Here is a 15,421-nt window from a genome sequence, read left to right on the forward strand (position 1 = left end):
TGGGGCACTGGCTATCGGGGAGAGGGTTAATGGGAGTGTTGGGTATCGGGGAGAGGGTTAATGGTGGTGTTGGCAAGACTAAGTTCTGTAAGGGGCACTGGAGCATGGAGACAGCTGTCTAGTTTCAGTGTAAATGAAAACAGTAATGGGGCACTGTGGCTCCAGCACGTCTGCAGGCCAACAGGGAAGGCAGAATGCTGAGGGACGGGGGCTTGGGGGATCAGCAGCTCGAGAGGGAAGGGGTGGAGGGGAAATCAGGAGGGGACCACCAGCCTCTGTCCAGAACAGAGGCAGAACGAGCCAAGTCTGTGAGACCATGACACAATATGGTCCCTGCCAGAGCTGGCCACACTGGGTGGTGTCTTGGGTCCTAAGCTCACTAAGGATGGGGCAGGCATCTAGTCACAGATTCCAGGCCAGAATGGGCCAGTCTGACCCTCTGTATCACACAGGCAAGAGACCTACAAGACCTACAAGAGACCTACCCCAGAAGCATTCCTAGAGCAGAGCTTTGAGTAAAAGAGCCAATCTGCATCTAAAAATTGCCAGTGACGGAGAATCCCCCACGACCCTGGGTAAGTTATTCCAGTGGTTAATTCCCCTCACTCTTAAACATTTTCACTTATTTCCAGTCTGAATGTCTCATTTCAGCTTCCAGCCATTGGATCGTGTTATCCTTTCTCTGCTAGACTGAAGAGCCCATTATCCACAGGCACCGACTTTGCCATTGCCCAGGGGGTGCTGAACCCCCGCTCCACCCTACGCCCTACCCCCACTCCACCCCTTCCCCGAAGACCCCACCCTCAGCCCACGTCTTCTGTCCCCCACCCCACCTCTTCCCGCTCTAATGCCATCCCTCCCACCTCAGCGCCTCCTGCATGCCACTGAACAGCTGATGGCAGTGGGTGGGAGGAGCTGGGAGGGTGGGGGAGGAGCTGGGAGGGTGGGCAAGGAGCTGATCAACAGGGCCTGCCAGGGGGTGCTGAGCACCCACTATTTTTTTCCTGTGGGTGCTCCAGCCCCAGAGCACCCATGGAATTGCACCTATGCTGTTATCAAATATTTGTTCCCCATGCAGATACTCACAGACTGTAATCAAGTCCCCCCTGCAGCTTCTCTTTGCTAAACTAAATAGTTTGACCTCCTTGAGTATATCATTAAAAGGCAGGATTTTTAATCCTTTAATCATTCTTGGGGCTCTTCTCTGACCCCTCTCCAATCTATCAACATCCTTCTTGAATTGTGGGCACCCAGAACTGGATAGTGTATTCCAGTAGCAGTCACACCAGTGCCAAATCCAGAGGTAAAATAACGTCAATTAGCCAATTTTTAATCCATTTAATGTGTGCCTTGTTAATTTTATATTGTCCTAGTTTTTAAATCAAGATGTAATGTGGCACCAAATTAAATGTCTTACAGAAGTCTAAGTATATTACATCAACACTATTAACTTTATCCACTGAAGTTATAAGCTTATCAAAAAAGATATCAAGTTAGTATGACAGAATCTATTTTCCATAATGCCATGTTGCTTTCATTAATTACATTACCCTCATTTCATTCTTTATTAACTGAGTCCTGTATTAGCCACTCCATTATCTTGCCTGTGATCAATGTCAGGCTGACAAGCCTATAATTACCCAGGTCATCTCATTTATGATTTTAAAAATTGGCACAACATTAGCTTTCTTCCAATCTCCTGGAATTTCCCCAGTGCTCCGAGCCTTATTGAAAATCAACATTAACGGTCCAGGAAGCTCCTTAGCCAGCTCTTTTAAAACTCTTAGGTGCAAGTTATCTGGACCTGCTGATATTAAAATGTCTAACTTTAGTAGCTTCTGTTTTACTTCCTTCAGAGATACTAGTAGAATGGAAAGTGTGTTATCACCACTATATGAAGAGACTGCATCATCTGTTTTTTTCCTCAAATATAGAACAGAAGTATTCATGGAACACTTCTGCCTTTTCTGCATTACAACTGATAATTCTACCAGTTCCATCTAGTACCAAAATCACTCTCAGGATTCATTTTGTTCCAAATATATGTGTGCTGGGCAGGAGCTTGTGCACCCACCCCAAAGGGAGTTTCATTTAATGAATCAATACTAGGTGTGAGATACAGGTGATGCTATACATGAGGGGTAAATACCAGCTCTGATTTACACAGGATAGCTACTAGGTGTGATATATGCAGGACAGATACTAGGTGTGATATACATGGGATAGATACTAGGTGTAAATGCCAGGTGTGATATACCAGGGCTGATGGTGATGGCAGGAGAAGCAGTTAGAGTTTTTCATTTCACGTCCCCTCCCCCTGCATCCCACCTGCCAACCCTGCCAGGGGCAGGGCTCAGCTGCCATCCCAGGTGCAGAGCTGCCAACTCTCTTGCTCTTTGATGCGTTTCTCGAAGCCCACACTCCAGGAGCCCTGTGACTAGGGGAGGGTACAGACCTGCATTTTCAAGACAGTAAGTGCCTTGTTGCAGAGAGAAGCTAGACAGCATGGCTCCCCCAAGCTCAGAGATACAGCGGCAGAGACAGATCTGACAGGGGTTATTTTCAAAGATCTCTGCTTTGGGAGGTGAGCTCTGGATCCTGGGGCTGGCGGGTGGGCTGGCTGTGCTGCAGCGAGCACCCTCCCTCCCCAACTGGCACTTGGTCTCACAATGTCCATTTGGGCTGAGGCCAGGCCAGACTTTTCAGCCCGAATGGCCTAGAAAGGGCTCATCAGCCAGAAAGGACTACTCAGCGCTGGCCCCAGCACTGCCCAGGGGCTCCCTCCCTGCAGGAACCCCTCCCACCCAGCAGCCGAGCAGCCCCGACCACAAAGGCTTTGCTGCCTTGTATTTCCCGCCCCAGCGAACCTTTGCCCCGTGCCTTGGGGTTTATCTCCCTGCTCAGCTCTGAGGAGGAGTCTTTTGCAGGGCTAGTCAGCCAGCCTCACGCTGACACCAGGTGGGCCCAGCATTGCCGTGGAGCTGAGGTTTCTAGATCCAGGACATGGGGCTGCACAGCTGTTGGGTGCAGGGGAAACTGAGGAAAGGACTTGGCTGCCCGTGGTGGGGTGCACTGGACCTTTGGGATTCAGTGCCAGCAGCCCATGAGCCCTAAACCCCACTGCCCCCGACTGTGGTATGGGGTTTAACCCGCAGGGGGTGCTGTGTTAGCCTGCCAGCTAGGCCCTGATAACCAGCTGACCAGGCTGGCAGCCCAGGCAGCACACAAGGGGTCTCTAGCCCAGGGTTTCTTGTAGATGCTGCTGAACCCTAGAGACCCAAGGGAGGGGGGCAGGGGCCTTGGTTTGTTCTGTACCAGCCCTCAGGGAGCAGGAGAACACTGCCTGGCTGTCCCTCAGGGAGCCGGACAGCACCAGGCAGGAGCTGGGCAACGAAAAGCAGTTGTCTGCTGGGCAGTGGGGGCTGGGGAAAGACACGGCGGTGCAGAGCAGGCCTATCAGAGCAGAGGGGCAGGCTGACATCACCTGTCCCTGCTGGCCTTGCTTCCAGGCTGCATGGCTAATCTCAGGCCCAGCACTGCTTCCTGTTTCCTCTCCAATCTCTGCCTGGGAGGGGGCTCCAAACAGGAAACCTGGCCAGCTGTGTCCCGCAAGAGCCCCCTCCCCACTCAGTCACAGCCCCTGCTCCCCTGGGACTGCCTGAGGCCAAGGGGGCTTAGTGCCCCAGCCCCCTGGCATCACTCCTCCCTAGATGCTTCCTGTGGCTCCCCTGGGCTGAGCCCCTGGGGCTCACGGCCGGACGGGGCTCTGATTGGGACTTGAAGCACAAACGCCTTCCTGTTTATAAAACAGGAAGCCCAGCCATGAGTCATCAGGCACTAAGAGAAAGCTGCACCGGACTCCTTCCTCAGGCCCCCAGAGCGCCCCACAGGGCTCGCCTGCCTGCCCTACCCCACCCCCCAGCACCGCTGCCAAGGTCAGTGCAGCTCCATGAGTGAGACTGGAAGCAAATTCTAATGTGAATATTAGCAAGTAATTTGCATATCATTGTAAATTCTGGTTTAACAAATTTTGCAGCTGAAGCGCTCATGCAGCCCTGGGGACGAGCCCTTTGATTATCCTTGGACAGCAATAGGGCAGCTTCCCCAACCCCCCTGCCCTGCCAGCAGCCTCACCCTGGCCTGGGAGCTGCATCTCAGGGCCATGGGGCAGTTCAGTCCCCTGGCCCAGGCTGTTCTCGGCCACTCTTGTTGAGTTGGCCAATCAGTGCAAAGTACAGGGTGAGTTTGTGATGTGGGAGCTGGCACTGAGACCCTCCCAAACTCATCCCATACAAGCCTGCTGTGAAACATGAGACTTGTATGTTTATTAATGTCACTTTTCCCAGCCTCTCTGTTAGCCAGCACGTCTGCTGTGAAAAGTGATGTTAACAAACACACAACTAGCACTGTTCACAGAAGCAGACTTACTAGCCAGCAAGTCTAAAGAAAAAGCAACCAGAAAACCAAAAGAAACAACAATGAAAAAGAGAAGAACGTGCAAAGCACCTTATTTGTGTTTCTAGTCTGTGTAGGTCCATTAAAGAATAGAGATAACTTCATATTATTTTGATTGAGTCTGGAAAAAAAAACCCTACATGAATAAATACCATTGTTTTGGATCTATATCTGTGCATATTAATTTGTTTTTCCTAAAGTTAATTACGTGTAAGCAGAGTCAGGATGAGCTCCACCCTGACATCTGGTGGTGAGGTGTGGCAAGTTGTGGAAAAGAACTTCAGGGGCTGATCTCATTTGCATAGGCACACCCACCCCGCCTAGAATGAGGCCATAGCTGCCCAAATGGTCACTTTGGCTGCTGTGGGATCCCCAGTGTCTCTGTTATTGGGGCAGGAAGAATAAATTGTTATTACCCTGATTATGGGAACTGTACTGGGAACTGTACTTGGCCTTTTGTTATGATGGAGGGACTCACCATCAACTAAGTAGCACTCGCTAGGCAAGGGTCATGGGTTCCAATTCTCTGTGAATGGAGAGAAACTGGAGACAAGTATTAATATTTGGTGGTATGGGCCCCTTAGTGAGGGTCTTATATGTTAATTGCACTTAGTTTCTCCACTGGGGAATATCAGAGCTAATTTTGATTCCGTTAGGAGTCTAGTCACAGGCTGCTGAGCTCTCTCTGGGGCTAATGGTGCACTAGTACTGAGGCTCCTCTACTACAAGCTGAATTCACCAAAGAGTTGAGCTGAAATCACTGAGCGTTGTGTTAAGTAGGGGGGGAGCCTGAAGATATATTGTGGAGGAGTTTGTGGGATGGCTGGAGTGCCTGGGGGACAGGCTGGTGGAGCAGTTTGTGGGATGGTGGGAGCTGCTTGTGGGATGTGGAGTGGAGCAGTTTGTGGACCGGCTGGTGGAGCAATTTGTGGGACGCGGAGCTGGTGGAGTGGAGCCCTATGGAGCTGCTGGGCAGTCAGCTTCAGATCATGTAAGGTGCCCCTTACCTCTCTCCCCCTCCCGCCCCCCGATCTCCAGCCAGGTTGGGAGGTAAAGTCTGCAGATAAACTTTCGAACTCTGGGGCTGCCCTGACCAGGGACAGAGACTTTTGGGTCATTGGACTTTTGGGACTTTGGGTGATTTTGGGTTGCTGGACTCAAGAACCAAAGGGAAAGGACATGACCCAATTTGCTTGGGGTGGGTTTTTGCTCATGGGTTGTGTTATGAATCCTGTTGATGGTGTTTCCCCAACATAATGCCACATTGTTTCTCTCAGTTATTAAAAGGCTTTTTGCCACACTCAGACTATGTGCTTGCGAGAGGGGAAGTATTGCCTCTTGGAGGCGCCCAGCAGGGGTGGTATATATTTGTCCCAGGTCACTGGGTGGGGGCTCGAGCCGGTTTTGCATTGTGTTATTGGACTGGATCCCCTAGATATTGAACCCGGCCCTTGTTGCTGCCAACTCTGACGGGCAGAAGGGTTACATACGTATTGTAGGAAATATTGTCAGTGAAGCCACCAGCAAGAGTTTTTCCAAGACCACACTCTGAGGCTACCAAGAATTTGTTGTGAGACCTCCTGCCCTAGAATGTAAGCATCAGCTTGTTTTTAAAGAGACAGCTCCCATAGCCCAAAAACGAATGCGTCAGCCCTAACATAACCAAACCTTAGCATGCTCTGGGAAGTCACTGCTTCTGGTAATGCGGTGAAGTAGAATAGCCTCACCCCAGCGTACACAGATCCCCCCTCAGGCGAGTTTGCCCCTGCAGATTCACACTGGGCCATGCTGGTGTTGTAGCTAGAGGAGTGCCATTCCAGCCAGCAGGCACCCCTCAGGGGTGAGCTAGCACTAGGGCACTGAGCCGCGTGGGAGGATCTATAGCAGGGGCGGGCAAACTTTTTGGCCTGAGAGCCACATCAGGTTTCCAAAATTGTATGGAGGGCAGGTTAGGGGAGGCTGTGTCTCCTCAAACAGCCAGGCGTGCCCCGGCCCCTGCCCCCTATCTGACCCCCCTGCTTCTTGTCCCCTGACAGCGACCCCGGGACTCCTGCCCCATCCAAACCCCCCTGTCCCCTGATGGCCCCCCGGGACTCCTGCCCCATCCACCACTCCCTGTCCCCTGACCACCCCCGGACCTCCCACCCCTGACTGCCCCCTGCCGCCCCATCCAACTCCCCCTCTCATTCCTGACTGTCCCCCCCCCCCCCCCCGGGACCCCTGCCCCATCCAACCCCCCTATTACCCGCCCTCTGGCCACCCCGACCCCTATCCACACCCCCAACCCCTGACCACAGCCCCTGAACTCTCCTGCCCTCTATCCAACTCCACTTGCCCCCTTACTGCGCTGCCTGGAGCACCAGTGGCTGGCGGTGCTACAGCCGTGCCGCCCAGAGCACCGGGTCAGGCCGCGGCTCTGCAACTGCGCAGCCCGGCTGCCCAGAGTGTTGCACCGGTGGCACGCTGAGGCTGTGGGGGCGGGGCAACAGCATGGGAGGGGCCAGGGGCTAGTCTCCTGGGCCAGGAGCTCAGGGGCCGGGCAGGAGGGTCCTGCGGGCCATAGTTTGCCCACATCTGATCTAGAGACAGCACTGTCCAGGGACAGCACCTGCGTTGGGTCGCCAGCAGGAACCGGACGTGGGCTCTTGAGTGAACAGTGGGAGATGCTCTGTGTGTTCTCTGTCATCTCAGCAGCAGCAGACTTGTCAGCCTTCATCTCCCGACTAGCCAGCAGAGCGGGACAAGGAGCTGCAGGGTTAATGGGGGGTGGAAAGCATGTAACTCGGTGCAGAACCCCCAAGCACCAGGGCTGCAGAGCGCATGAGCCGTGGCTGTCAGAGCCTAGTACTGGGTTCTCTGCCCACACCACCTGCAGCCCCCTTGTGCAGTTGCTTCATTACCCTGTGCTATAACCCAGGAGGACTGTGGCCTCTCCTGAGGTTGCAGAGCAGGTGGCTTTGTGCAATAGGCCCTTGGACCACACAGACAAGCTATTGGTGGACTCTAACTCCACTTCTGCTTTCCCCACCACCACCGGGCCGGGGCTCCCTGGAGTCTCTGCAGTTCCCCAAGTGTTGTTAGGGACACCCTCGACACTGGCTTAGCTCTGCCCTCAGCTGCTGGGGTGTGGGGGCTGGGCACTGGGCTCCATCCCCTGAGCTCCGGAGTGTGACATTATTGACATAAACTGTAACCATATAGATCATTGTTGCAACCACTGTTATATATTTGCAGCAAATATTGTACAAAGCTTGTCGTGTAAGGTGTCTATGGAAAGGTTATGATATGCTGGTTATAATTATGCTATCTGTATCATTTTTGTAGTTGAAATTATGAATATTGGCTATGTACTTGTATCTCAATGTGTTTTGATTCTAAGTAGCCTCAGTGAAGCATTTGGTCAGCTTCTTGAGACAGGACTATTCTCAGTAAGTGCCCAATCAAGAAACACTTAACTGAAAATAAACTTTGGGAGATGCCAATCCACATCTGAGCTTTCCTGGGAACGTTCAAACTAACATGTAAACAATGGCGTTGGCCTGTAAAGAACTGAGTCATGCATGGACATGTGACTTGCCCATGTGACTCCAAACTCCATCTTGCTGTTGTGATCTTCCACATGGCAAGAGACTATAAAAGGCTGCTGCAGCTCCTCCATTTTGTCTTCAATCCTGCTTCTGATGGGACTTTGCTACAAATTGAAGCTCTGAACAAAGGACTGACTGACCGACCCATCCCAGCTATGGATGTACTCCAGAGACTTGATTTGAACCTGCAGTTTATTCTATCACTGCTACAAGCCTGCACCAAGAACTTTGCCATTACTGTATGTAATTGATTCCATTTAACCAATTTTAGCTCTCATCTATATCTTTTCCTTTTATGAATAAACCTTTAGATTTTAGATTCTAAAGGACTGGCAACAGCGTGATTTGTGGGTAAGATCCCATTTGTCTATTGACCTGGGTCTGGGGCTTGGTCCTTTGGGATCGGAAGAACCTTTTTCTTTTACTGGGGTATTGGATTTCATAACCATTTGTCCCCATAACAAGTGGCACTGGTAGTGATACTGGGAAACTGGAGTGTCTAAGGGAATTGCTTGTGTGACTTGTGGTTAGCCAGTGGGGTAAAACTGAAGTCTTCTCTGTCTGTCTGGTTTGGTGTGCCTTAGAAGTGGAGAAACCCCAGCTGTAACTGCCCTGCTCTAAGCAATTTGTCCTGAATTGGTACTCTCAGTTGTGTCCCACCAAGGGCAGCATCATTACACATGGCTGAACAGCCTTTAGCTGAAACAGCAGGGGAGGGGGCCTAGGAACCATTCGGGCTCCTTTACAGAGCTGGGGGGGAGGGGGGGCGCAAGTGATTCACATTATAACCTCTGGCCATATCTGCCCTGTTCCACCTGGATGCCTCTCTGGAGGACGAGGGCACTGGTATGGTTTGACACCAGCAGGTAAATGAGTCACCGAGCTGGCTTGGAATGCTTGGTTTGGGGGTTGCTCTCTTTGCACCATGTCTCTCAGCTGCCCAAGGAACACAGCAAAAAGGGTCTTTTTGGTAAAGATCCATCAGCTGACAAGCTGAGGGAGTTCACGGTGCCCACACCCAGACAGGGAGCACAGGCCATGGCAGCCCAGGATCTAACAGGATAAACACCAGTAGCTGCCCACCTGCCTTCATTGATTTGCTGGCCTAAGGAAGCACCCAAGGGCATGACCCCATTTCCCCTCCTTGGCTCTTTACAGCTGGATTTTTTCAGCGGAGCAAACTCAAACCCAGGCCAGCAACGAGTGAGACCCCTGCGGAGGCAGGTCGAGGTGCTGGCTCCTCCGGTGCTGGTGCCTGGCACTGCCAGAGGAGTGGTGCTCATGGCTCTTGTCATAAATATAAAGGGAAGGGTAAACATCTTTAAAATCCCTCCTGGCCGGAGGAAAAACCCTTTCACCTGTAAAGGGTTAAGAAGCTAAGATAACCTTGCTGGCACCTGACCAAAATGGCCAATGAGGAGACAAGATACTCTCAAAAGCTGGAGGGGGGAGAAACAAAGGTTGTCTCTGTCTGTGTGATGCTTTTGCCGGGAACAGAACAAGAAGGGAGTCTTAGAACTTAGTAAGTAATCTAGCTAGATATGCGTTAGATTCTGTTTTCTTTAAATGGCTGAGAAAATAAGCTGTGCTGAATGGAATGGATATTCCTGTTTTTGTGTCTTTTTGTAATTTAAGGTTTTGCCTAGAGGGATTCTCTATGTTTTGAATCTAATTACCATGTAAGGTATTTACCATCCTGATTTTACAGAGGTGATTCTTTTTACTTTTTCTTCTATTAAAATTCTTCTTTTAAGAACCTGATTGCTTTTTCATTGTTCTTAAGATCCAAGGGTTTGGGTCTGTGCAATGCAAATTGATGAGGATTTTTATCAAACCTTCCCCAGGAAAGGGGGCGTAAGGTTTGGGAGGATTTTAGGGGGAAAGACGTTTCCAAGTGGGCTCTTTCCCGGTTATATATCTGTTAGATGTTTGGTGGTGGCAGCGATAAAGTCCAAGGGCAAAAAGTAAAATAGTTTGTACCTTGGGGAAGTTTTAACCTAAGCTGGTAAAAATAAGCTTAGAGAGTTTTCATGCAGGTCCCCACATCTGTACCCTAGAGTTCAGAGTGGGGAAGGAACCTTGACAGCTCTGTTCTATGGAGACCACCTTTTCAGAATACAAAAACAGGACATGTGCAGGAGCCCCACCCCCTTCCGTGGCCCTTTCCTCCTGCTCTTTCTCTTGCCCTGAGGCCCTGCCTCCTGGCCAGGCTGGAAGCCTGAGCTGGGCCATGGTAAGGGGGAGCCCTGGACCCTCTATCTGTACTGGGCAAGGGACTGGGGTGCCTGAGAGCAGCCCCCAGCCCGTGTCCCCATTCCTCCAGGTGCACCACCCAGGGCAGGTGGAGGATCCTGGGCTCTCCACAGCAGCCCAGGCTCCCTGGGTGGTTCTTACCATGGCCCAGCTCTGGCTTCCAGCCTGACTAAGGGAGTGGGGCATGGGGGGGAGAGGAGGAGGGGCATTGTGGTGATATGGGGTTAAGGCTCACCTCAGGCCCCCCCTCATCGGGAAGAGGCTAGTGCTACCCCTGAGCCTTGGGCTGGCATGGAATGGCACTCCAGGGAATCCGGACAACTGCCAAGAACCTGGACTTGAACTCTGCATTTTGGGACTGTCCTGTCCAATTCAGGATGGGTGGTCACTTGGTCCCTGGCACCTCCTCCGTGGAGGCAGCCTGGCCTTAGCTCTGAGCAGCTGCAACAATTAGGCTCGCCAACCCTCCAGGATTGGCCTGGAGTCTCCAGGAATTAAAATTAAAGATGAATCTTTAATTAAAGATTATGTCATGTGAAGAAACCTCCAGGAATACATCCCACTGAAATTGGCAACCCTAGCAACAACTGTCCCCTCCCTGCCTAGAGACCATGGTGACTGGGGTGGAGCAGGTGGGGGGCTCTGCAAATAAGGTCCCCTGTCTAATGGAGATGGTCATGGCCCCCTCAGCCATATGCGAGGTGAGCTTGAACCTGAACCGTCCACAGCAGGCACTCTGGAGACAGGTGCCCTGGAGGAGGCCTTGCTTTCTCTGCCACAGGCCCACTGGGGCTCCCCACTTACACCCCTTGTGGCTGCTAGGTCTGGCCCAGCCAGCACTGCAGCCAGCCCGAGGTGTTCACTGCCACTGGCTGCTGTGGGAGGTGGCTCAGGCCCCAGGGGGCAGCTGGCTGACGGGGCTGCTGCGCGGAGCTGGATAGCCCGACTCATGACCTACGGAGCTAACCACACTAGGCTCTCCCCTCCGGCTGTGCCCTTGGCAGTACTGCACACCACCCAGTGACAGCACAGATCATTTCCTTTGGATGCCAGTCCTGCCTCGGCTCTGCAGTCACCTAGCACTGGGGTGAATGAACCTGACACAAGTTCCACCTGCCTCCTTTTTCCCAGAGAGAAGCTAATGCAAAGATCAGCTGGGGCCATGGCTCCTGCCCAGAGATCCAGCCCTGCCCTGCGCATGTGGAAGGCAGTGGCCATACTCCCGTGGAATTCCTTGCGAGCCAGATTGAGCCCACACCTAGCAGTAGCAGCACAGCCCTATTCCTCTGTACCAGGGGAAGGACAGTGCAGGAGTTCAGATCACACGGGGCCTGGATCCAGTCCAACCAAAGGCCCCTTTCTAGCAGTGCTCCTAGCTCTCTGCCCTGTCAGTGCTACTGTCCCTCTGACATCTAGGCCCCATGGCAGACTCCAGCATGCTCTGGGGCTGGCTGCTCCTCCTGGGTCCCAACTTTGTGGGTCTATGAGCACCCTGCCAGCACAGGGACTGAATCTATGGGTCCTGCTGTGATCCTCCCCAGGCTATAAAACACCAGCAGAAGTAGGTCTGAGTGTGAGCAGCAGGGAATCTCCATCCCACTGCATGAGCGTGAGTTCCTGTTTCCATGGAGTGTTTGGCGTTGAGCTTGCATATTAAAGGGGGCCGTCCAATGGGATAGTTTACTGGATTAGGTGGGGCAGGAGGGGACCATGCTGAGGGGTGTAGTCCTTGGGCCAGGCTAGACTTTCTAACCACCCCCTTGCCCCCCGCAAATAATTCAGCAATCCCTAGAGTCTGTGCAGGCTCACCCCATGCCGGTAAGATGGGGAGATCAGGGGAGCAGATCTGGTGAGAGTCACTGCCCAGGATGCATGAGAACAGTGGCCTGCCCTGCCCCCACCCTGTGAGCTGTGTGGGGTGCCCCTGCAAGGTGCTCGGTTGGGGGAATAGCTGCTCAGCCACCCGCTCCCTCTCTGTGGGCACTCTGGGAAAGGCCTAGCCCATTGAGGGTGGAGGGAGCTGAGGTAGGTGGGGACCAGTCCCAGCCACCTGCCCCTGGCTGCTGCCCCACCCCAAAGGGCAGAGTTTAGAGGCTGTTGGATCTCTGGACAGCCAGAAGTGTTCCAGGAATTTTGCCAGAGCAATCTGCACTTCCCCCTTTGGCCACCAGAGGTTGCTGTTCCCTGTTTAGAGGAGGCAGGGCAGAGCAATAGGGTGGGTAGGGGTCAGGAGGGGAGAGGTTTGGGCAGGGGGCTGGAAGGGGGAGTGGAGGAAAGAGGGCTGGGGGCAGTAGCGTTGCCAACTTTCTATTTGGAGAAAACCAAACACCCTTGCCCCACCCCCTGCCCCGCCATGGTCCCGAGGTCCCGCTCATGCCCTGCCCCTTCTCAGTCCATCCCCCCTCCCTCCGTCGCTCACTCTCACCCACCCTCGTTCACTCACTCATTTTCACTGGGACGGGACAGGGGGTTAGGGTGCAAGGGGGGTGAGGGTTCTGGCTGGGGATGTGGGCTCTGGGAGGGAGTTTGGGTGCAGGAGGGGGCTCAGGGCTGGGGCAGTGGGTTGAGGCACGGGAGGAGGTTTGGGGTGCGGGTTCCAGGAGGCGCTCATCTCAGGTGGCTCCCGGGAAGCAGCGACATATCCCTCCAGCTTGTAGGTGTAGTGATGATAATGGGGCTCTGCCCGCTGCCCCCATCACTAGGCGCCGCCCCAGCAGCTCCCATTGGCTGCAGTTGGGAATGGAAGCTGTGGAGCCAGTGCTCGGGGCGGGGGCAGCGCGCAGAGCCCCCGTGGCTGCTGCTATGCCTAGGAGCCAGAGGGAGATGCTGGCAGCTTCTCAGGAGCTGGGCAGAGCCAGTCAGGCACCCTGCCTGCCCAGCTGTGGGCAACCAACCGGACTTTTTATGGCCCGGTCAGCCAGGATTCCTTTTTGACCAGGCGTTTTGGTTGCCTGGCAACCCCAGGCGGCAGACACGGGGGAGGAAGGTGTTGGGGGAGAGAAAAAGGGGATGGGGACAGACGGGTGGGAGAAGAGAGGGCTGGGAGCAAACGGATGGGAGAAGAGAGAGGGCTAGGGGCAGACAGGGGGGAAAAGAGAAGGCCAGGGGCAGATGTGGGAGGGGAGAAAGGGCCGGCAGAAGATGGGGGCAGAGAATAGAGACGGCTGGGGGCAGACAGGAAAGAGACCAGAGAGGGCTGGGGGAGGTGGGAGGGGAAAAAGAAAGAGGGCCAGGGGCAGATGGGGGATGGGAGAAGAAAGAGGGCCGGGGGCAGGCGGCTGGGGGAGAAGAATGAGGGCTGGGGGCAGACAGTGGGAGACAAGAGAGGGCCAGGGCATACGGGGGAGGGGAGAGAGGGCCAGCAGAAGATGTGCGGGAGGATAAAAGCATAGAATATAGGATTGGGCCAAAAGAAATCTGATGAGGTTCAACAAGGATAAGTGCAGAGTCCTGCTACAGACTAGGGACCGAATGGCTCAGCAGCAGTTCTGCAGAAAAGGACCTAGGGGTTACAGTGGACGAGAAGCCGGATATGAGACAACAGTGTGCCCTTGTTGCCAAGAAGGCCAATGGCATTTTGGGATGTATATGTAGGAGCATTGCCAGCAGATCGAGGGACGTGATCGTTCCCCTCTATTCGACATTGGTGAGGCCTCATCTGGAGTACTGTGTCCAGTTTCGGGCCCCACACTACAAGAAGGTTGTGGAAAAATTGGAGAGTCCAGCGGAGGGCAACAAAAATGATTAGGGGACTGGAACACACGACTTATGAGGAGAGGCTGAGGGAACTGGGATTGTTTAGTCTGCAGAAGAGAAGAATGAGGGGGGATTTGATAGCTGCTTTCAACTACCTGAAAGGGGGTTCCAAAGAGGATGGATCTAGACTGTTCTCAGTCGGAGCTGATGACAGAACAAGGAGTAATGGTCTCAAGTTGCAGTGGGGGAGGTTTAGGTTGGATGTTAGGAAAAACTTTTTCACTAGAAGGGTGGTGAAACACTAGAATGCATTACCTAGGGAGGTGGTGGAATCTCCTTCCTTAGGTATTTTTAAGGTCAGGCTTGACAAAGCCCTGGCTGGGATGATTTAGTTGGGGATTGATCCTGCTTTGAGCAGGGGGTTGAACTAGATGACCTCCAGAGGTCCCTTCCAACCCTGATATTCTATGATTCTAATATTAGGGTTGGAAGAGACCTCAGGAGGTCATCTAGTCCAACCCCTTGCTCAAAGCAGGACCAACACCAAGTAAGCCCTGGCTGGGATGATTTAACTGGGAATTGGTCCTGCTTCGAGCAGGGGGTTGGACTAGATGACCTTCTGGGGTCCCTTCCAACCCTTATATTCTATGATTCTAAGTCATCCCAGCCAGGGCTTTGTCAAGCCGGGCCTTAAAAACCTCTAAGGATGGAGATTCCACCACCTCCCTAGGTAATCCATTCCAGTGCTTCACCACCCTCCTACTGAAACAGTGTTTCCTAATATCCAACCTAGACCTCCCCAACTGCAACTTGAGACCATTACTCCTTGTTCTGTCATCTGCCACCACTGAGAACCACCGAGCTCCATCCTCTTTGGAACCCCCTTTCAGGTAGTTGAAGGCTGCTATCAAATCCCCCCCTCATTCTTCTCTTCTGCAGACTAAACAAGCCCAGTTCCCTCAGCCTCTCCTCGTAAGTCATGTGCCCCAGTCCCCCAATCATTTTTGTTGCCCTCCGCTGGATTTCTCTCCAATTTGTCCACATCCCTTCCGTAGTGGGGGGGCCCAAAACTGGACACAATAGATAGCGAGGTCCAGGGGAAGACAGAATCATAGAATCATAGAATCATAGAATATAAGGGTTGGAAGGGACCCCAGAAGGTCATCTAGTCCAACCCCCTGCTCAAAGCAGGACCAATTCCCAGTTAAATCATTCCAGCCAGGGCTTTGTCAAGCCTGACCTTAAAAACCTCTAAGGAAGGAGATTCTACCACCTCCCTAGGTAACGCATTCCAGTGTTTCACCACCCTCATAGTGAAAAAGTTTTTCCTAATATCCAATCTAAATCTCCCCCACTGCAGCTTGAGACCATTACTCCTCGTTCTGTCATCTGATACCATTGAGAACAGTCTAGAGCCATCCTCTTTGGAA

The sequence above is a fragment of the Caretta caretta genome, chromosome 8 (assembly GCF_965140235.1).
Source record: "Caretta caretta isolate rCarCar2 chromosome 8, rCarCar1.hap1, whole genome shotgun sequence".
Lineage (NCBI taxonomy): Eukaryota > Metazoa > Chordata > Testudines > Cheloniidae > Caretta > Caretta caretta.